The sequence below is a fragment of the Pipistrellus kuhlii genome, unplaced genomic scaffold (genome assembly GCF_014108245.1).
Source record: "Pipistrellus kuhlii isolate mPipKuh1 unplaced genomic scaffold, mPipKuh1.p scaffold_m20_p_78, whole genome shotgun sequence".
NCBI classification, from domain to species: Eukaryota; Metazoa; Chordata; class Mammalia; order Chiroptera; family Vespertilionidae; genus Pipistrellus; species Pipistrellus kuhlii.
Window position 1 is genome coordinate 1,077,944 of NW_023425582.1, and position 23,166 is coordinate 1,101,109.

Genomic DNA, 23,166 nt, shown 5'->3' on the forward strand with positions numbered 1-23,166 from the left:
AGAAATAGAATTAGAAACATCGATCAGCTGTCTCCTGCACATCCCCCACCGGGTTTGTGCCCACAACCAAGGCACATGCCCTTGACCGGAATCGAACCCGGGACCCTTCAGTCTGCAGGCGGATGCTCTTCCACTGAGCCAAACCGGCCAGGGCTCTGCTTCTATATTATTCATTAGTTTATTTTGTTCATTTGGTTCCTTATTCATTTATTTTGATTATTTTGATTCAATTGTGGATAGATATGTACTTATTCCCATTTTAGGATTCATGTTTTTTATCTATTTTTCTTCTGCTTCTTAAAGAATACCCTTCAACTTTCATGTAATCCTGGTTTGGTGGTGATGAACGTCTCTCCTTTGCTGCTCATCACTTTGAATATTTCATGCTGATACCTTCTGGCCTTCATAGTTTCTGTCGGTTAAAAAATCAGCTGACAATCATATGGGCACTCCCTTTTAAGTAATGAACTGCTTTTCTCTTGCTGCTTTTAAGATTCTGTGTTTAACCCTTGGCATTTGAATTACAATGTGTCTTGGTGTGGTCCTCTTTGGGTTCCTCTTGTTTGGGGTTCTCTGTGCTTCCTGGACTTGTAAGTCTATTTCTTTCACCAGGTGGGGGAAAGTTTTCTGTCATTTCTTCAAACAGGTTTTCAGTATCTTGCTCCCTCACTTCTCTGGCACTCCCATGATGCAAATGTTGGCATACTTGAAGTTGTCCCAGAGACTCCTTACACTGTCTTCATATTTTTGGATTCTTTTTTCTCTTTGCTCTTCTGATTGGGTGCTTTTGGCTTCCTCATATTCCAAATCACTGATTTGATTCTTGGCATCCTCTACCCTACCAAATATTCCCTATATAAAAGGAACAGTCAGAAATGAATGGTACACCATCATTTTTCTTTCCATTTATAATCATTTATAACATTAAGCATTGATACCAAGTATTAAACTGCGCCTGAATTCAACTAAATATTGTATGGCTGAACCGAAAATTGAGCACTCAATTTCTCTAGTTCCTAGGAAGGCAGTTCCTGATATGGAGGCTCTTGCTGTTCCTATGGCTTTTCTGTGCTGATAAAAATAAGACCGGGCACTCACGGGGTCTACACCTGTGTTATGTCCCATCCGTCCTCCTCACTCTGTATGGTCACGGGGCACCGAGAAGGGTGACAATGGTATACTGTTCATAGACAGCGCCTTTTTCCTGGGTCTTTGGAAAAGAACAAAAGGATTTGCCAGCACAAAACTTTACAGCAGCGATGGTTCTGAGGAGCTGTTTTATGAGGAAATAACCCACTTTTACTCTCGGGACACAGACCGTGGCCTCGGACTCAGACACCATCCGCCCAGGAACTGGGTTATTGCTTCATAAAACAGTGCGGAGGCCTTGCTATCACTTAATTTAAAAGCAGGACAGCTCCTGCTCTGTTTTTGCTTAGTTGTTCTCAAAAACTCCTAGGTTTACTGCTCTTTCTCTTTCAAAAGAAAAGATCTGTTCCAGTTTGACCGCGTACGTGTGCTTCGGTTTCTCTGGCAAACCTGGACTAACCTCCCCCACCCCTGCCCCCGCCCACACGGATCAGGGCTGCTCCCCGGCAGCTCCCCTTCCCCGGAGTGCCCCCCTCTCACGCTGTGCTCCACGTGACCCCAGCCTATTAGCGTTTCGGATTGGCACCCAGCCCCCGGCCGTGTCCTCACAGGCTTCTGGGGAAACTGGCCACATCTCAGAGTGGCCCCCGTGAGGACCGTCTTCCTGGAGGTGAAATGCAGCAGAAGCACCCCCTCCACCCCCAGACACCTTTGCTGGGGGCAGAGGTAGCGTCCAACATGCGGTGACCAGTGCAGGGGCCAGCGGCAGCCCCCGGCACTCACCGCGAGAGGTCCTCACAGCCAGCACGCCCGTGGACAGCAGGGGACGTGCTGCCAGCTTTCCATCTCAGAGCAGGCGTGTGCCCCGTTGTGTGGCCCATTCGCACCCCAGTCCTGAGGACACGAGTTAGTTAAGGCAGCGGTCACCCTCCGGCCGTCCACGGGCCACTGGGGTCCGTGAGGTTCGAAAGGTTGGCGACCGCTCCCTGCAGGAACGCCCTCTCGTCTCAGAGACACGCTTTCGAAATGGTGCCGTTACCTGCTCCCGTTGCCGTGAGCTGGCCCCGTCCAGGCAGGATTTCTCACTGACCGACGTGAGTGAGGATGCTGGCGGGACATTAGGCATTTGGGGGAAGAGGGAAGTGGAGGCACAGACAGAGGGGCTGGGTTCCCGCGGAAAGGACGGCAGGAAACAGCATCCCCAGCTGGCGCCCCGGCCGGACAGCGATGCTCCCGCCGGCCACCCCGGCTGGGGACACCCGGCCCTGCAGACCGTGTCTGAGGGCTCCGAAGTGCCAGCACCCACCCTTCGCTCTCAGGGGTGGGGGACGCCCCTCCCTCGGGCCATCGGAGGCCCTCAGAGTCAGCCCCTGCCCGGGCGTGAGGGGAGTGAATGAAGTGTCCGAGCTCATAGAGAAGGCTGACTTTATGCTTTGTATTCTGGTGGCCCTTGAGTGGTGTTACGGTCCTGCCCCTGGCTTCCAGGCGCGTCTCACACCTGTCCATTGGGGCTCCCTGCTGCCGCCCATTCAGCACCAGCCGGAGGACGGTGTCCGAGCCACGCACCTGCTGAGACTGTGCGTGGTCTGCGGGACGCTGGTTGTTAGGCAGCAGGGAGTACAAGTGTCCGGTCCACGTCTGGTTCGCTGACCTGTGAGCCCACTTAGATGTGCATCGTGGACCTCCAGTCCCGTGGCCCCACGTGGCCGCGTCTAACGCACTCAGGAGCGGACGGGGCTGCGGTGGGGCCGCCAGGCCCAGGCGTGTTCCCGAAGGACACGCACGGCGGCTCTTCCTCTCCCTGCAGGACGGGCCGCGGGAGGCAGGCCCGGCTCTGTAGAACCGGGAGTGCGGACAGGAACACGAGGACTCCTCCCCTTGCTGCCGTGGGTTCAGCACAGAAATCATTTCCCCCGACGTCAAAGGCGTCTCACAGAGCCAGCCCCCTGCTGGGCGATAACAGGCCGTTCCGAGGGAGGCAGTAAGCGCCAGCCTTCCTCCGGCCGGAACAGGCGCCCAAATCTCCTTATCTCCCAGGAGACAGCCAGCCGGGCGGCCCTCCTCCCCCTCCCAGGCAGCCGGTGGGATCCGGCGGCCGCGCAGCCCAGGGCGGTTTCAAAGAGGCTTTCTTCTAAAGTCGCACCGTGACCTCCTAAGCCTGTCACTCGTTTGTCTCGGTGTTTCTGGATTACTGCCGCTACGAATTCCATTTTCCGTTACCTTCCTCACACACGTGGCTCAGCCACTCCAGCAGGGCGTCCGCCCCACAGCGAGCGGAGCGAGGCTGAACGCAGAGCGGGAGGCGATGGTCGTGAACGGGGTTGGGGATCGTTGGAGGGGGGAGGGGGGGCATCCTGGAAGCCGGCGCATCCCCCAGCTCAGCTCCAGCACTCTTTTTTTATTCCTAAACGTCCTTTGCAGCTCCTACAGTGAGCAGAGGTCATCGGCATTCGTTTATAACTGTGTCTAAATACGGTGCTCCAGAAGTTATTCTCGTTTTTCAGAAAACGCCTGACACTGGAAACAGCTCTCCTTGCAGAGAATTGCCGGAGCATGGCCTCGTGACCTGTGGTTACATAAATGGAAACCCTGAGAAGGGACCTCTTTAGATTCTGCAGATTCCGGTCACTTAGCTGTAGCTAATTATTCATTACTAGAGGCCCGATGCACGAAGATTCGTGCAGGAATGGGCCTTCCTTCCCCCGGCTGCCGGCACCACCTACACTCCGGCCTGGAGCCGCCTTTCTGTCTGCCCAGAGGCCCGGAGCAACGGGGGTGGTGCAGAAGACCTACATCATTGCCATGGCAACAACATAAGCATCCCGCCCCCAGCAGCTCAGCACCTCTGTATGCAAATTAACCCTCCATCTTTGTTGAGTTAATTTGCCTACTCCCTACTGATTGGCTGGTGGGCATCGTGAAGTTAGGGTCAATTTGCATCTTTCTCTTTTATTAGTGTATACTAGAAGCCCAGTGCACAAAATTTGTGCACTGGGGGAGGGTGTCCCTCAGCCCAACCTGCACCCTCTCCAATCTGGGACCCCTCTGGGGATGTCTGACTGCCTGTTTAAGCCCGATCCCATAGGCAGTCAGACATCCATCTCACAATCCAGGACTGCTGGCTCCCAACCGCTTGCCTGCCTCTGGCTGATTGCCCCTAACCACTCTCCAGCAGGCCAACCTCTCGCAGTCCCTCCCCCCTGCCAGGTGGCCCCCCAATGGCTCCGATTGGGGGAGGGCCAGCCGGCCAACCCCAGAGTTCACTCCCCTCAGCCAACCAGCACCCCTTCCCCCATAGGCCTCAATCACCAGCCAAGCCAAAGGACCCCACCAGGCCTCCAGTATGAAATAAAGCACTAAATGGCCCATCAAGAATAAGACAGACTATGGTATATATAAAAGCCTAATATGCGAATTGTCTCACAGGAGTTCTCTCACTCGCTCTGACATGTGCTGACCACCAGGGGCAGCACGAAATTAAGGAAGGCCCCTGCTGGCAGCCCTAAGGCCCCCATCGGCCCTGATTGCTGGCCAGGCCTAGAGACCCCACCCATGCACCAGCCTCTCATGGTGAAATAATGAGAGAGCTCTGCCTTCTCTCCTCCCACTCCAACTGGGAGGTGCTAACTTCCTCAGAGAAAAGACTAGCCGGGCCTTGGACTAACGGTCAGTGCCGATTGGAGGAACTGTCTACTCACTTCTGAAATGGTGCCATCTGGGTTCAGTGAATGTTCTGGTCAGTCTTGTTTCTCTAAACAACACCCATACTGGTTTGTTGTATATCGATAAGTCATGCTGAATGGGAAGTTGAGCAGAACTGTAAGGAATTTAAGTATTTCTTTCTTTGACATACAAGGTACTTCCTAATGAAAGTGCTCAAAATGTGAATTATTATTGACTCTTTAATACAAAAGTGCCCATTTGTTAAATGAATATGGGTGTTAAAAGGCTTCTTGGAAAACCTATTCACACACACACACACACTCACACACACATACACACATACTCACACACACATACACACGCACTCACATACACATGCACTCACACATGCGCGCGCACGCACTGACACACGCTCACACACATACATACACACATACTCACACACACATACGCACGCACTCACATACACATGCACTCACACATGTGCGCACACACACTGACACACGCTCACACACATACACACACTCACACACACTCACACATACACACACTCACACACACACACTCACACACACACACTCACACACACACACTCACACACACATGCACCTTACAGACAGCATGCTAAGAGACACCAGCCAGGACTTTAAAGTGACAGCAAAGACCCAGGTCTGCTAGGACTGACCCCTCACTCCCCTCTCATGGTTCCCTGGGGGCGCTGTGTTTGATTTTTTCCTAGATTAAAGCATTTCTGATTTACTTTAAAATTTTAAAACTTTCTTTTTGCAATATGAAGAATTTAATGGTTCTATCATTCCAGCTACACACACACACACACACACACACACACACATATACACACACTCACACGCAGTATCATTTCTCCCATTTACCTAGAATAATAGCTCCTTTGAATTATAGATCCCACAGAGGTGGTCATTCAATTATTCATCAAGTAACTCCAACAAAGGATGTGGCTTGAGAAGCTGCCGGAGTGCCGGCGAGGCAGTGTGCCGGAATGCTGGTAAGGCAGTGTGCCGGGGTGCTGGGGTGCCGGGGTGCAGGAATGCCAGTGTGCCGGTGAGGCAGTGTGCCAGAGTGCCAGTGTGCCAGCGAGGCAGTATGCCGGTGTGCCGGCGAGGCAGTGTGCCAGAGTGCCAGTGTGCCGGCGAGGCAGTGTGCCGGTGTGCCGGCGAGGCAGTGGCCGGTGTGCCAGAGTGCCAGTGTGCCGGCGAGGCAGTGTGCCGGCGAGGCAGTGTGCCGGCGAGGCAGTGTGCCAGAGTGCCAGTGTGCCGGCGAGGCAGTGTGCCGGCGAGGCAGTGTGCCGGCGAGGCAGTGTGCCAGAGTGCCAGTGTGCCGGCGAGGCAGTGTGCCGGTGTGCCGGCGAGGCAGTGTGCCGGCGAGGCAGTGGCCGGTGTGCCAGAGTGCCAGTGTGCCGGCGAGGCAGTGTGCCGGTGTGCCGGCGAGGCAGTGTGCCGGCGAGGCAGTGGCCGGTGTGCGGGGGTGCCAGTGAGGAGGTAACTCTAGAGCCCAGAGAGCCCGGAGAGAACAGCCTGTTGGTGTTTGTCCACACGCACTCAGCTCTCCCCGGCGGACTCAGAGCAGCGTCCAAGCCCGGTGAAGTCTCCGCTGCACTGGAGAAGAAGGGCATCCTGGGTGGGGGAGGGGCCATGGGTGAGGGAGGGGCCCTGGGTGGGGGAGGGGCCCTGGGTGGGGGAGGGCACCTGGGTGGGGGATGGTTCCTGGGTGGGGGAGGGGCCCTGGGTGGAGGAGGGGCCCTGGGTGGGGAAGGGGCCCTGGGTGGGGGAGGGTCCCTGGGTGGGGGAGGGGCCCTGGGTGGGGGAGGGGCCCTGAGTGGGGGAGGGGTCCCTGGGTGGGGGAGGGTCCCTGGGTGGGGGAGGGGCCCTGGGTGGGGGAGGGCCCCTGGGTGGGGGATGGTCCCTGGGTGGGGGAGGGGCCCTGGGTGGGGGAGGGGTCCCTGGGTGGGGGAGGGGCCCTGGGTGGGGGAGGGCACCTGGGTGGGGAAGGGGCCCTGGGTGGGGGAGGGGCCCTGGGAGGGGTAGGTAGGGCCCCTGGGTGGGGAGAGCCCCTGGTGGGGGAGGGTCCCTGGGTGGGGGAGGGTTCCTGGGTGGGGGAGGGTGCCTGGGTGAGGAGGGTTCCTGGGTGGGGAGGGGCACCTGGGTGGGGAGGGGTCCCTGGGAGGGGTAGGTAGGGCCCCTGGGTGGGGAGAGCCCCTGGTGGGGGAGGGTCCCTGGGTGGGGGAGGGTTCCTGGGTGGGGGAGGGTGCCTGGGTGAGGAGGGTTCCTGGGTGGGGAGGGGCACCTGGGTGGGGAGGGGTCCCTGGGAGGGGTAGGGCCCCTGGGTGGGGGAGGGCCCCTGGGTGGGGGAGGGGTCCCTGGGTGGGGGAGGGTTCCTGGGTGGGGGAGGGCCCCAGGTGGGGGAGGGGCCCTGGGTGGGGGAGGGGTCCCTGGGTGGGGGAGGGTTCCTGGGTGGGGGAGGGTGCCTGGGTGAGGAGGGTTCCTGGGTGGGGAGGGGCACCTGGGTGGGGAGGGGTCCCTGGGAGGGGTAGGGCCCCTGGGTGGGGGAGGGCCCCTAGGTGGGGGAGGGGTCCCTGGGTGGGGGAGGGTTCCTGGGTGGGGGAGGGTTCCTGGGTGGGGGAGGGCCCCTGGGTGGGGGAGGGGCCCTAGTTAGGGGAGGAGCCCTGGGTGGGGGAGGGGTCCCTGGGTGGGGGAGGGTTCCTGGGTAGGGAGGGCCCCTGGGTGGGGAGGGCCCCTGGTGGGGGCATGGGATTAACTAGTGCAGTCCCGGCACAGAACATTCACGCTGAGTTGCATCTTCTGAGCTCCCGTCTGCCGTGAGGCGGGGTTACGTCCAGTGTTTCCTGATGCGTTCTTTGCGGGGCACGGACCTGCGTCCGTGGGTCCCGGAGGCGGTCGGGCGTTGCTGGCTCTGAGCCCCTGTGAGCAGTGCCCGGAGCTGCAGGCGCCTGGTGGCGAGGCGGCCGAGGTGAGGGTGTCTGCAGCGCCTCTGAGGGGCTGTGACTCGGGCCCTGGGATTCGGGGTGAAGCCGTGGGACACGGGCACCGGCAGCCAGCAGGGACTCCGCGTGTCCCGGGCCTGTCCGTCCCCGTGGCGATTCGCATGCCACTGGTGCAATCAGACCGGGGGTGTCTGGGAGAAGGCACGCCCTTATAAATCCCTGCACCCCCTAACTGACAGCGCTCAAGGTGCATTATTCACGGCGCTGTCAGACAACAGGGCTGCGTTTCATTTCACTAAATTATTCTTCCATCCACTTGACCAATTCTGATTCAAAGCAACCAAAAGCCAGGAAAATTACCCTTCTATCAAACCTTACGGTGAAAAATAACACGGCTTCATCGTAACCAATAGAACGTGTCAGGAGGCACAGTGTGACCTCTCCATGTGGAGTTTGTTAGCATGGAGTGTTTGCAAACAGTGGTTTTGTGAGAACAAAAGCAGGAGTTCCGGTTTCAGCCCCCACCCCCTGAGCCCCACCTTCCTCAGTCCAGGAGGCCCAGCCCCTCCGGCTCTCTGTCCGGCTACGTGGGGCGGTCCTTCCTTAGTTCTCAGGTCTGGGACTGGGGAGCAAGTCCCTGAGAACATCTGAGGGCTGGTCCTTCTCCTCTCCCTTCCGGCCGCTCAGAGGAACCTTCTGACTCCCCCTCCCAACCTTCCCTACTCTGCTGGACCCTGGGCAAATGGAGCCCAATACACCCCACTGCTCCCACCGCTCCCCTGCCCCTCCTGCAGGAGTGAGACGCCCCTTACAGAGGAGGAAGCAGACAGAGCTAGCGAGGCCCAGGTCAGAGTGCTGACCTCACACCCAGGCTCCACCTCAGCGACTCCTCCCCCGGAGCTGACAGTCCGAGTGGTCCCCGGCCAGCTGCTCCTGCTGGGCTGTGACCGGGGGGCAGCCACCTTCCCTGGCGACTGACTCTCCCCTGGCTCTGAGTTCAGGGCCTCTCTGAACGTCACAGTGAAACCCTCCTAAATGGGGGGAGGGTGTCTTTCTTATTAGGAAAAAAAAAAAACAGCCCTAACGGGTTTGGCTCAGTGGATAGAGTGTCAGCCTGCGGACTGAAGGGTCTCAGGTTCGATTCCGGTCAAGGGCATGTATCTTGGTTGCGGGCACATCCCCAGTGGGGGGTGTGTAGGAGGCAGCTGATGGATGTTTCTCTCTTATCAATGTTTCTAACTCTCTGTCCCTCTCTCTTCCTCTCTGTGAAAAAATCAATAAAAATAAAAATAAAATAAAATAAAAAAATAAACAGAATCAGCAACCCGCATGGAGAACCAGGAACTCACCAGCAGCCTCAGCTCCATCACTGCCTTCTGCCTTGCTGCCAGCTCGCAGAGCCCTCTCCTGGTCCCTGCACCAAGCCTAAATAAGGCCCCACCTGCTCCTCCTCAGCGCAGCCTTCATCATGTCGCTCATGATGTGTGCCATCAGAGCACAGGCACACAGCCTCAGTGACAGCACCCGCCTCTGCTCCGCTCCATCCTGCCGTGTTCACACGCAGCCCGAAGACCCCCCAACACCCCCTGTGCAGCCTGATCCAGCCACTCTCACCCCCACGCTGCCCCACACCCCCTGTGTGGCCCAATGCAGCCACCCTCCCCCCCACGCTGGCCAATACCCCCTGTGCAGCCCGATGCAGCCAACCCCCCTCCCCCCCCACACACACACACACACATGCTGCCCTGCACCCCCTCACTCGTTTCTAAAATTACATTACTCTCAGAGGAACATGCACCTGCAAACACAGCGACTGTGGTGACCAGGACAAAGCCCCAAATTCACACACTGGAAGAGGGAGTTCACACAGGAAAATAAACACGACCATGTATTTACCCACTTCCCTTCTCTTTGGCCAAAGTAAATCAATGCCGGGGATTCTCACGTGTGTGATCCCAGAGGCGGCTGGCTGCGTGGGGGCCGAGATCACCCACACTGGGTGTGCGGAGTGGCAGACGCAGAGCCGTACAGACCCGGCTGGCATGGAGGTCGACAACAGGCACCCGGGGCAGCTGCCCGGAGCAGCACAGGCCCAGGACCCGCCTCTGTGACCTTTAATCCCCGGGGTCACTGGGAGGGAAGGGGCTGAAATAGACTTACTCTACTGAAGGACTTGTTCTAATTATGTTAGTAAATACCACAGGTTAGTGATTACAAGGGAGCACGTATAGGCAGCTACTAAGGTGGCTTCCCTCTTCCTTCTGACGGTGTGTACCACAGGAAGTGTAAGGCATCGGTACAGGAAACGCATCACTGACCCCTAAGTCTCCTCACGGCAGCTGCCCGGCCGGCGGCCTCTCGTCAGGGGCTGTGATTGGATCCATCTGAGAGCCCAGGTGCCAGAGGCACCTCTCCCGCCCCGTCTGCCTACAGCTTTCCTGGGCGTTTAAACTAACTTTTCAAACTTGGTGTCCCTCAGATTTTCACTCCAAAATCCTACGTGTAAAGGCAAGAAAAATGTCTTTTTTTCTTCCCTTGCTATGGCCTTGCACAATTTATGAGAAGCCCCTGGCCATGAAACCCCGAGATTGTTGGCTCCTCTGATTCCAAGAGCCTCTCTGTCCAAACTGCAAGGTGAGCTACTCTCAAGGCTACATTCCCGCATGCCCCTCCTCCCTGCTGTTTCCACAGCTCAGGCATGTGCCCTGACTCCTCACACCAAGGAGTGTCTAGGTAGCAGAAAGTGCTCTTCCCCCTCCCTTTCTGCCCAAGCCTTCCCTTTTGCAAATTCTCTGTAACTTCTGCGCTGATCGTGGTTCAGGCTTGGGAAGAACACTGATGAGACACCTCCTTAGGACATCTGCAAACGAACTTTGAACAACCCCAGATATCTGCTCAACCACAACGGAATTCCCCTTTCCCCCCTTCTCTCTCTCCTTCTGGGAGGAAGCAGACCTCCCAGTCTCAGAGCCCTGATTTCCTTTATTTTATGGTAAAATTTTCATGGGAGGAGGGGCTGAGACCTCATTGCTGAGAGTGATCTGCATTTCCCAGGCACTTCTGCTAGGAGGCTCGCCTCCCCTTTTTATCGTTACCCATCTAGGCAGCCATTTGACCCGAAAAAGTGGCCAGCCACCCCCCCAGGCCTGCGTGGGCATCGGAGTGTGTGGGAGGGAGTGGGGAGACCCGAGGGGTACCGAGCCGCAGCTCTGCAGCTCTAGGACTGGAGTACGAGTCTCACTTACAACAAGGAGCCCCTCATCCTCCTGGAAATAAAGGTGTAGGCGCCCAACAAGCCCACTCTGACTTTTCCATCCTGTTTGTGCTGCTGGCAGAGACAATGTGTGTTGTCCTGGTTCGTACTCACATGCTCCCCACACAGGTAGACGGAAGGAAGCAGAACCAATATGCAGGGTCAGACCAACCCACCAGGAGTCAAAACATCATCTCATCCACATCATCTCATCATCATCATCTCATCCACATCATCTCATCCACATCATCTCACCCTCATCATCTCACCCACATCATCTCCCCCACATCATCTCATCCACATCATCTCATCCACATCATTTCCTCGCCATCATCTTCTCACCATCATCTCGTCACGATCATCCCCTCACCATCACCTCATCCACATCATCTCATCCACATCATCTCCTCACCATCATCTCATCCACATCATCTCCTCACCATCATCTCATCCATATCATCTCACCATCATCTCATCCACATCATCTCCTCACAATCATCTCACCATCATCTCACCATCATCTCATCCACATTATCTCTGCACCATCACCTCATCCACATCATCTCCTCACCATCAGCTCATCCACATCATCTCATCGCCTGATGACTAAGGACTATAGCTGACATTCATTACTGTACCATCCCCTTCGTAGTCCTGTCTCCTGCACCTGCTGGGAGGCAGGATTGGATGCCTGTACATACCAGGCCTTCTTGGTGGGCTGGCCTCCTCGGCAAACACCTTATAGGATGCAACCCTGCCTTCATGATTGAACACAGACACACACAGCCCGAGCTCACCCAGGGGTTTCCCGGGAACAATGAGCGCAGCTGCCAGGCCCTGGGTCCCCATGTTCTGTGGAGACAGCTCTGTGCCCGTGCCTGACCCGGGCCTACCAGGAACCCCACGCCCTGTGCACATGCTCCTGGAGGTGGCCCTTGGTGCCTTCAGTCAAGGAGCCTCCTGGGTTGGTGACAGGCAGAAGCCGCTGTCAATCAAATATGTACAAATACACTTTCTAATTGTACCGAGAGAAGCGACTGAGTGAAGTCAACGAGACATCAATTATCCAAATCTCTTTCTTTTGCACAGAAATTCAGCCCTTCCATCAAACCTTTCACAGTGGTTTGGCTTCGATATCTCCAAAAAAATCAGTTTTCTTCTAATTAAGACGATAATGGTAGCTTTCCTCCGAGGTACGTTCTTAATGAGCAAACTAATTTACGAATCCGCGCTGCCCACAGGCCTCTTTTCCCGGATAAACGCAATTACCCTGCCCTCTGGTACCTGCCTCTCTCTTTAATTTACCATTTGATTCCCATGTAATTTAATACTGAACATTGCTTTGGCTGGCAGAAATATTTGAAATGAATTTGTATTGATTAGCCAGCTTCTCTGATAAGCAAACTTTAATTCAGTTTCGGAATGGTAGGACAATAAATTTCCCACTTCGAAGTCACTGTATTTGCCCTGGCAGACCTGTTGATTGTATTGTGTGCCCACCAACCAAAGTGTTTGGTTGAGCACCTTTCCGATGCACCGAAAGGTCTCTCTCAGTTCAGTTCCCAGTCAGGGCACATACTCAGGTGTGGGGTTCCATCCACAGTTGCTGTGTGTACAGGATTCAATGTTTCTCTCTCACATCAGTGTGCCTCTCTCTCCCCCTCTCTTTTCCTCTCTCTGAAATCAATAAAAGTATTTCTTTAAAAAGAGAATAAAATCTATGGGAAATATTTTTCAAATGTGAAGCTCCACAGAAATGCTAAATCCTTCCCCAGACACCATCCACCTGTCTCAGGATCTCGTGGATTCTCAGGATGCGTCAGCCCTCCCCTCGCCAACCCCAGCAGCTCTTTCATTCACAAGAAAACGGCTCCTTCCCGCTCCCTCTGCCCCGACCCCAGCCTGGGCCTCCATGGGGGCCCTCCCACGGCACCCCACACAGCACCCCCCACAGCGCCCTCCTACAGCGCCCTCTCAGGAAACCCCGCCATCTGCCATCTCATTCGGAATCAAAGAGCAGGGAGTGGGAGCGGGGAGCGGGTTCCCGTCTCGGCTAAGGCACCCACAGACAGGGCCGCCCCAGGAGAATGGAACGGGAGCCACACAGGCTGGAAATTATCCAGTAACCAATTAAAAAGGAAACGGAACCAATAACTCTAATAATATTGCTAGTTAAGCTAATTTGTCCAGAAATCATCATTCCATCTGCACACTCCTACATGACCGTTTGCACTAAACGCTCTAAATTCAGGGTGCGTCTCCCACCCTCAACACAAAGCAGCATCGCCAGCCCGGCAGGCGAGCTGCTCTTTAATTATGCATCGTGGCGTGGAGGGCGGCCGGGGTCACGTCTCCAGAAACCAAACGCCCGGCACCACATAATGCTGCGGAGGCGCGGGCTCCACCACGACGCAGGCTGCCCTGACCCCTCCCCTCCGGGTGCAGTGAAGGGAGAGGGCAAAGCTTCCTCGTTGGGTGTGACAGGGCAGTGATACATCTCAGCATCCGCAAAGCCGGAGAGAAAATCAGGAATCACTCCTGTTCCAAAAGGTCATGCTGCTTCAAAGGTCAGCATTAAACTGGAAAAGACAGAGAGGGAGAAGGAAGACCCAAAAAAAACTTTAAACTTTCCATACAAAGGAGCAAGAGCCGATACCCATAGCTCTGGGTCTGGCGCCCCACTGAGGGCAGTCTGCATCGAGGTGTCTAGATGGAGACACATCTGGAGAGAGGTACTCTGCGTAGATATCTAGGCCTGGTAGAACCAAAGAACGAATGTACTTACTAGAGGCCCCAAGCACGAGATTCATGCACTGGAGGGGGGGTCCCCCAGCCCAGCCTGCACCCTCTCACAGCCCGGGACCCCTCGGGGGATGTCCAACTGACAACGTAGGCCCACTCTCCGTTGGACATCTGGCAGTCGGACACCCTTAGTGCTGCCACAGCGGCGAGGGAGGCTCCCACCACCACCACTGCACTCGCCAGCCATGAGCCCGGCTTCTGACTGAGCTGTCCCCTGTAGGAGCGCACTGACCACCAGAGCATCTGCCCCCTTTGGTCAGTGTGCGCCATAGCAAGGGATGATTCTGCCATTTGGTCCATTTGCATATTACCCTTTTATTACATAGGATATACCTAGCCCATGGACATGGGCAATAGGGTGGTAAAGACCTAGTGAGGGATTGGGAAGAGGAGGAGAAAGGGGAGTAGGGAAAGAATGGGAGATATCTGTAATACTATCAACAATAAAAAATATATTTAGCTGAAACTGGTTTGGCTCAGTGGATAGAGCATTGGCCTGCAGACTGAAAGGTACCAGGTTCGATTCTGGTCAAAGGACCACGCCGCGCCCATCCCACTGACCGTGCGGCATGGATCGGTCTTCGCAGCGACCGCTGTGCCCTTGCGGCCTCGGAGGCCATTTCTCACTGACCCGTCTCTCCAGGGAGGGGTGGCTGTCCGGGACTCCTTGGCACTCTGACGCAGACTGGCCTTGCCCGCGTGTCTTCATCCCAGTGACGGGCTCTCTGTTCACATCCCTGATCGATAACAAGCCCCACTGCTTACTTAAAGCTCGAGCGGAGTGCGCCGGGAGCGCTCAGCGGGCTGCGTGTGGACAGGGAAGACGGGTGGCCGCACGTACGTGTGGAGACGGGATGCCCGTGTGCTAATGGAAGCCGTGAAGCCCGGGAGCCTCCTGTCTCCAAACCGAGGTCGGCCCAGGCTCTGCCATCAGCGCCTTCTCTCTCCTGCATTTATGACCTCAGAGAGGAAGGGGAAGGGGGAGAGAGAAACATCGATGAAGAGAGAGTCCCGGGTCGGCTGCCTCCTGCACGCCCCCTGCTGGGATGGAGCCGCCACAGGGCGTGTCCCTGAGGGGCAGGGCTCTGTGCCCCCCGGTTTGCAGGTCTACCCTCAGCCTGCAGCAGGTGGTCCCCCATGGTGACCACGGGGTCTGCCTTCACTGCACCCAATCAGGAGCAGGACAGAGCACGACGGCCCAATGGGAAGTGTCTGTGAGCTGGGCTAGACTCTGCGTGAATCCCTGAGACCACGTCCCATCGGCGGCTCGGCCTGTGGTGTCACCGGGGGCCTGGTGAGCAGCCCCAAGCGCGGAAACCAGAGCAAGAATCCCGATTGGACCTCCAGCCCCTCAGCCCGCCTCCTCTCCCCCGGGGCGCTGCCATCCGTGTCACTAAATACTTTCACTCGGCATGTCTAACGGTGGGTAGACAGGCCGGGAAGTTAGCTGAGATTTCCCAATAGTACATACGGGAAGACAGGACCAAATGGTTTTGAAAAAGAAGAAGAAAACGGGACGAAGGAGTAAAACAGCTGCTGTGCTTCGGGTCCAATTACTCAGGAGCCACGGATCCGCCTGCGGTGTCCACCAAGGAGCTGGCCCGCAGGTGAGGGGGCAGAACAGAGACGCACAGACACGTCCGCACAGACAGGCCGGTGGTTTCCTCCAACGCGACAAAGCGGCTGGTGGAGGAGGGACTGCCCTTCCCGCCCTCCCCACAGACGATGCTGGGACGTGGATGCTCCGGACCATGTCTGCGTGCACTTGCCTCGGCCTTGGCCTCACACAGGGTCAAACCAACATGGATCTCGCTGCAAAATGTCACCCCACAAACCTGGGGGGGACCTAGGACCTAAGAGTCGGCAAAGTGTTCTGAGCCTGGACATCGAGAGCTCAGCTGATGAAGGAAAAAGACAGTGAACTTCACAAGACCGGATGCCTTTCCTCTCTGAAGCCCTGGGCATGGGCGAAGCCGGGCACAGACGGAGGAGACACTCGCCAGTGGCCGCCTGACCGCAGACCAGCCCCTGTGCCCGGGGACGCGCACGCCGCCAACCAGAAAGGCTGCTGCAGGCACGGCCTCCCGTTTCACACCCACCCTGGTCGTCAGGGAAACAGGAAAACGAGGATGCAGCCTCGCCACGCTGTGTCGGCCACGATCTCTCCAATCCACACCTTCTCCTCTGTGTCCAGACTCCCGTGGAGCCTGGGGAGCCCACTTCCTCATTCTCACTCTGACCACCTCTTAGGACCTGCCCTGCAGGCTCATGCCGCCTTACGGGATCGCTGGCTGTGACGGGCTGAGGCTGGACACACACACACACACACACACACACACACACACACACAGTGAGCCCACCTCCAGGACGGCCCTGGGGGGCGGGGGCCGGGGATGGGGCTGATTCACTGCCGAGAAGCACCCTCTGATTAGACGGAGGGGTTTCTCTCCTGGAAGGCAGGATCTGCGTGTCTGAGAAACGGAGATCTCACACAGGATTTCCCGGGGGCCGTAGGTGCGTACATGGCCTGAGAACATTTAGTTCAGCACGCTCTCCACTCATGTCAGCTTTCACATTCCAGCAGGCCATCCTTATGCAAGAAGTTCCGGCCGAAAATCTGCATATTGCTACCTGCTGCTGAAACAGCCCAAGGCAATTCCCCTAATTCATCATCTTTTCCTTCTTATCAGACTTTACCTTTGATATGTATATCTGCTCTCCTAAAGGGCCCGTGTGTTTTCCAGCAAATAAAAAGCCCTGGGTCTGGAGATTGGGGGCGCTTAGTCCCTAGAGCTAAGTTTTCGTCTGGCTCCCCCAAAACACCTTCCAGATTCATATTTCTTGTCGGGTCTCTCTTCATTTATGCTCAGCCCTTCTCCGAATTCCTGAACCATAGCCGAAGAAAGACTGTGGCAAGGCGTGAGCACAGACAGACCACACAGCACGGGGAGCTGTGCACAGACCGGTCTGCAGGCAGGAGGCCTGGGGCTGGGGTGCATATCATGATTTGCCCGTCCTACAACCACACCTGAAAAAAACGGGCACAGTCGCTAGGGCCTCGTGTACAGATTGTGAACGATTTTTTTTTTAAGACAATGCATGTTTTCTGCAAAGAATTCCCCTGGAATCATGTCATGTTGTCGCTGCACTTTCCGGGAAATGAACTTTATCCAATTCCCCTCTCACTTAGACGTAATTCCAACTTATTTCAGTCATTTTGTCCTGTAATCGCCTAAGTGATTTAATCTGTCTTTGACATTGACTAACACGGCGAGTCGCTCAGACACCGGTTTGTGAGATTGATCGCCAAGGCAGCTCATAAATAACCCTCGGCGAGCACTCCGCTTGAGTATCCATTATTGATAGACCGCTCCCCACACCCCGGGCCCGGTGAGCGCCGACCACAGCCAGGCCTCCGTGCCAGCCTGGCCCGGCCTTTTCCACGGCCACGATGGGAGCCGCCTGACCCCTCGTCCCTATTTCACCGAACGCTCATCAGCGGGCCGCAGCTGCTCTGAGGCAGCTGGCAGTATTGTTTTAAATTCTTCATTGTTGGAAGTGTATTCCCTATGTGCCCTTCCCCCTCAGGCTCAGAGCGAGTTGGGGATGAGCCGGAGACCCCGAGCCTACGGAAACGGGGACGCGGGGCCAGGCTGACGGGCACCAGTACCCGGGGGAGGGGACAGCAGCCTCAGGAAGCCCACATGTCACACTGCTCTGTTCGAGGAGGGGAATAGGTGCCGGCTCAGGGCCCCCCCCCCCCCCCCCCGTGCCTATCAGTGAAACACACAAAACCTCCCTCCTCAGCCCTGCGTGGAACGAAGAGGATTTGGCTCCGCTGAAAGCGTGTATTCGGTGTTTAAATGTCCATATCTTCAGTCGCACATGTTCGGAGCGTGACTTCGTGGGCATGTGGCTGTGGAGGGGGAGGGAAGGAGCCGCTGTGTGGTGTCTGACAGGCGCTGGCAGAGGCGTTGGAAGTTTCCTCCATTGAGCAAGCTGCTGTCTGTCCCTGAGCTCTGACACTTACAGGGACGGTCCTGAGCGTGATGTGTTTGGGGACCCCTGTCCGGAACGTGACTCCACTCACAGAGGCCTGCACTTCCCTCATTTACGGGGGCTTCTCCCTCAAAAACATGTTTTTAAAAATGGCCTCCGGTGAGATTTTAAACAATGAGCTCTCTGAGCATGTGGTTTCTAACAGAAAGCACCATGTCTGCATTTATTTCTCTAACATGTTAAGGAACAAAACAAGTGAGGATCTGTTAGGATTTAAAATCAAAGTCATGTCAGCCCCTCTGGTTAAAACATTGCGATCCTCGGATTGAAAGTTACAATTGGGTTGAAAGTATTTTCCGGCGTATAAGACGACTTTTGAACCGGAAAAAAGTCAACCGAAAATCGGGGGCAAAAGACCAAAACTGCACAAAAATTACCTGCAGATCTTGACGGCAAAGTAAGTCTTTTCTTTGAAGTGGGGGGTAGTCTTATACATTGAATATAGGCCTAAACCTATGTTTTAACTGTAAAATTAGGGGGTCGTCTTGTACGCTGGAAAATACGGTGTGTTAAGAGCGCCCTGCCCACCCCCTGCCCCTGCACTGTCCTTCTGTCACAGAAGCTGCTCCCTGGCCTGCCTGCGGGCCCCCATCCTCCAACTCCTGGAGAAGGGGAGACGGCAGAGGCAGGGACGCCCACCAGGCACCTTAGCGATGTGTCCGCATGGTGTCACCACTGTGGTGGTCACAGGCTGGCCTGTCGGGGAGGTGGCGTCACACTGCACCTGAGAGGGAGGAGAGCGGATGTTTGAGCACTGGCATGCCTCCGTCAAAGCGATGCGAATGCCCAGACGGTGTGGCTCAGGGCGGAGCATCGACCCAGGAACTGAAAGGTCCCGCCCATGGCCGGGGTGCAGGCTGCATCCCTGCTGGGGGTTGTGCAGGAGGCGCCTCCCGGGCCCATGAATCAGCTAAACACAGCGCTGGCCGCGTGGGCGTGGGGATGTGGGGGGTAGGGGGAGGAGGACGCTGGGCGCCCTTTAGGCCCGATTTAGGCTGAGGACACACAGCCCCACCTCAGGCCGCGCCAGGAAGAACAGCACGCTGCCCACAGTGCCTCCTGGTTCGGGATCATTCACAGCTGGCCTCACAGTCACACATTTCATGAGCGCAGCGTGCAGCTCCGTCCTCACACCCTCATTCTTCCTGGTACAAACGCCAGGAAGACGGCCACTGGCCTGTCACAGCACATGGCCCGGGGAGGCTGCCTGCCCAGATTTCACAGGGCGAGCTCCCTCCCATCGAGGCCAGGGTCACGTTTCCTGAGCCGGACACAGAGGCTGCTCTGATCGGGCCGAGCTGCACTGAGCCCCGGCCCCCTGGCCGCCCTCGCTCTGCGGCTGCACCCCGACAACAGCTCCACACACCAGTGGAGTCAGAAATTCTAATTAAAATGGATGCCCGGCCGGCGTGGCTCAGGGGCTGAGCATTGAAATATGACCCAGGAGGTCAGGGTTCAATTCCCGGTCAGGGCACAGGCCCGGGTTGCGGGCTCCATCCCCAGTAGAGAGCGTGCAGCAGGCAGCCGATCCATGATCCTCTCTCACCATGGATGTTCCTCTCTCTCTCTCTGAAATCAATAAAAATATTTTTTTTAATTAAAACCTAAGACAGTCACACTTTGCTGAGGAACTGAAAGCCAATGAGTGAGTAAAACTAGTCCCAGAGGGAACAGGTGCACTACTCATTTGTTTAACCCTCCAGAGGCTCTGGCTCCTTTGTCTGTCTGTCTGTCTGTTTGTCTGTTTGTCTGTCTGTCTGCTGTCTATCTGACTGTCTATCTGTGTGTCTGTCTGTGTCTGAAGGAGCCTGCTCAGCATCCTTCCCGGAACCAGCCTTCCACTCCTGTGAGCCCTGACCTGTCCAGCCGGAATCTCCCCCTCTCACAGCTCTCCATGCTCACTCTGCACACCCGCAATGACCTCATCTCCTCGGCATGCACCTCCCCTCAAGTGCTGGGTGCCCGCACTCTCCCTCCCCTGCCCTCCTGCCCTCAAGTCCATCCCAGCGCCTGGCATCCTGTCCCTCTCCCCCTCCCCCTCCCCCTCCCATTCCCCCTCCCCCTTCCCCCTTCCCCCTCTGCTTCCCCCTCCCCCTCCCCCTCTGCTTCCCCCTCCCCCTCCCTCTCCCCCTCTCTGAGCCAGTTCCCATGGCCCTGCTGTGGCTCCTCAGGATGCAGCTTTCACTCCAGTGACCGGGTCAGAGACGCCGAGGAAGGCGTGGAAACACCCGATGGCACCCCTCACCGCCTCATATCAGCAATGATCAGGGCAGGCCGCGTGGCTCCGTGGCTGACCTCTGAACCAGGAGGTCAGGGTTCGATTCCCCATCAGGGCACAGACCCTGGTTGTGGGCTCCATCCCCAGAGGGAGGGAGGGAGGGAAGGAGGAAGAGAAGGAGGGAGGGAGGGAGGGAGGGAAGGTGGGTGAGAGGGAGGGAGGGAGGGAAGGTGGGTGAGAGGGAGGGAGGGAAGAAAAGTCTAAATCCCAGCTGAAGTCCCTGCCTTAAGACTGAGCCCTTGGCCCTGGCCATGGCCATGAAATGTGGAGCCACAGCGCCCTCTAGTGGTGGAACTGGCAGTGGCCTGGGTTGCAGTGAAGGTTGTGCTGAGATCTCTGCAGGCTGGGATGGCAAGCCCTGGCCAAACAGCCCCTCCACCCACAGCAATACCACCAGTGCCCCCAGGCTGACCGCTCTGCACCTCTGAACTACGCCCCGATGCCACACTGCCGCCTGCCATGGCATGCCTTACTCCCGGTGGTCAGAGCGTGCGTTGTCCTAACTGCCTCCGAGTGGGCCTGGAGCGCCCCGTAAGCCAGCCTGGAGCCCCGTAAGCCAGCCTGGCGCCCCGTAAGCCAGCCTGGAGCCCCGTTAGCCAGCCTGGAGCCCCGTTAGCCAGCCTGGAGCCCCGTTAGCCAGCCTGGAGCCCCGTAAGCCAGCCTGGAGCCCCATTAACCAGCCTGGCGCCCTGTAAGCCAGCCTGGAGCCCCGTTAGCCAGCCTGGAGCCCCGTTAGCCAGCCTGGAGCCCCGTAAGCCAGCCTGGAGCCCCGTTAGCCAGCCTGGCGCCCCGTAAGCCAGCCTGGAGCCCCGTTAGCCAGCCTGGAGCCCCGTTAGCCAGCCTGGAGCTCCGTTAGCCAGCCTGGCACCCCGTTAGCCAGCCTGGAGCCCCGTTAGCCAGCCTGGAGCCCCGTTAGCCAGCCTGGAGCCCCGTAAGCCAGCCTGGAGCCCCGTTAGCCAGCCTGGCGCCCGTTAGTCAGCCTGGAGCCCCGTTAGCCAGCCTGGAGCCCCGTTAGCCAGCCTGGAGCCCCGTTAGCCAGCCTGGAGCCCCGTTAGCCAGCCTGGCACCTGTTAGTCAGCCTGGAGCCCCGTTAGCCAGCCTGGAGCCCCGTTAGCCAGCCTGGAGCCCCATAAGCCAGTCTGGCGCCACGTAAGCCCGCCTGGCACCCCGTTAGCCAGTCTGGCGCCCCGTTAGCCAGCCTGGCGCCCCGTAAGCCCACCTGGTGCCCCGTTAGCCAGCCTGGCGCCCCGTTAGCCAGCCTGGAGCCCCGTTAGCCAGCCTGGCGCCCCGTAAGCCAGCCTGGCGCCCCGTAAGCCAGCCTGCCGCCCCCCCGTAAGCCAGCCTGGAGCCCCGTTAGCCAGCCTGGTGCCCCGTTAGCCAGCCTGGCGCCCGTTAGCCAGTCTGGCGCCCCGTTAGCCAGCCTGGCACCCGTAAGCCAGCCTGGAGCCCCGTTAGCCAGCCTGCCACCCCGTTAGCCAGCCTGGCGCCCCGTTAGCCCGCCTGGAGCCCCGTAAGCCAGCCTGGCGCCCCGTAAGCCAGCCTGGCGCCCCGTAAGCCAGCCTGGCGCCCTGTAAGCCAGCCTGGAGCCCCGTTAGCCAGCCTGGAGCCCCGTTAGCCAGCCTGGCCCCGTAAGCCAGCCTGGAGCCCCGTTAGCCAGCCTGGCGCCCGTTAGTCAGCCTGGAGCCCCGTTAGCCAGCCTGGAGCCCCGTAAGCCAGTCTGGCGCCCCGTTAGCCAGCCTGGAGCCCCGGCAGCAGCGAGGGGCCCTCCTGCCCCGGCTCCGACCACCTTCCCAGCCACGCAGCGCCTCCGTGACGAACGCCCACGGCCACAGTCTGACCACCGAGGCCACGGCGCTGCCCACACCAGCCTGGCCGGTGCGGGGACACGTCTCCCTGAATACGAAGCGGAGGTGCCGTCCCCGTGCTCTGTCCCTGGGGGTGAGCGGTCACCCGCCCTTCACCCCTGTGGGTCCCCTGTGGTGTCTGCCGGTAGCCGACCCCTCCCTCTCTCCGACCAGAGCGACCGCTCCCCGGCCCGCGCACCCCGGCCCGCTGACGGGACCCCCCTCCGTCAGCCTGGCCCCCGGAGGGCGCCCGCTCCGGGCCGGGTGGGAGCACGGGGGATGGAGACCCGCCGCCCTCCACCCTCCTCAGGGACCCGCCAGGCGCCTGGTCCTCGGGGCAGCCCCTCGCCGGGCAGCCTGGGGCGGCGCCCTGCTGCATCCCACACACACACACACACACACACACACACACCCGCACGTGGACCCTGGGCCACGTGCCCCCTGGGCCACGTGCCCCCACAGGCAGGGGGCAGTGCTGCGGCCTCCGGCGCGTTTGCCTGAAAGAAGCAGCGATTCTGAGAAGCCAGGGCTGCCGATCGCCAAGGGCACCCACAGGGCTCACGGCATTGTCCCCCAAGGCCGACACGGGCACGCAGACCCCAAGGGGGCACCAAGGCCCCGGGAACCTGCTTCTTCCAAACAGCGCGGCCCCAGCACCTTCGGCCCCCACAGCCGGGCGGGACACCGTCCCGGTCCAGGCTCCGGCACAGGCCCGCGGGCTCCTCCCCTCCTGCGCCGCCTGGCTGTTCTAGCGGCTCCGAGGGAAAAGGCAGCTTCCCTCGCATCACAGGCTGGCAAGACAAGCCTCTTACAGGCTCGGCAGGCCCCGCTGCAGAGCAGAAACCACGTCTGACAACACGGGCCTGTCATGGCGGGGTCAGCAGGAGCCTTCCGTAACCAGGAGGGGAGGACGGAGCCGGGCCCTCCTGCTCATCCCTGTTCTCTCAGCGCCACCTAGGGGTGACAGGGGTCACAGCGCCCCCGAATGTGCAGCCCAGCGGGGCCCAGGGTGAGCTGTGCACTGGGGGTGACCGTGGTCAGACAGGTGTGTGTGAAATCTACCTCCCTCTCAGTGTGGCCCTCACACTGCTCCAACACTAAAATCTGCTCAAATACCCTGACTCAAAGAAATGCAAAGCCATTCCATTCTTCCCCGTGAGCCACGGTTGCCACACAAAAGGGCCACTTCCACGGAAGC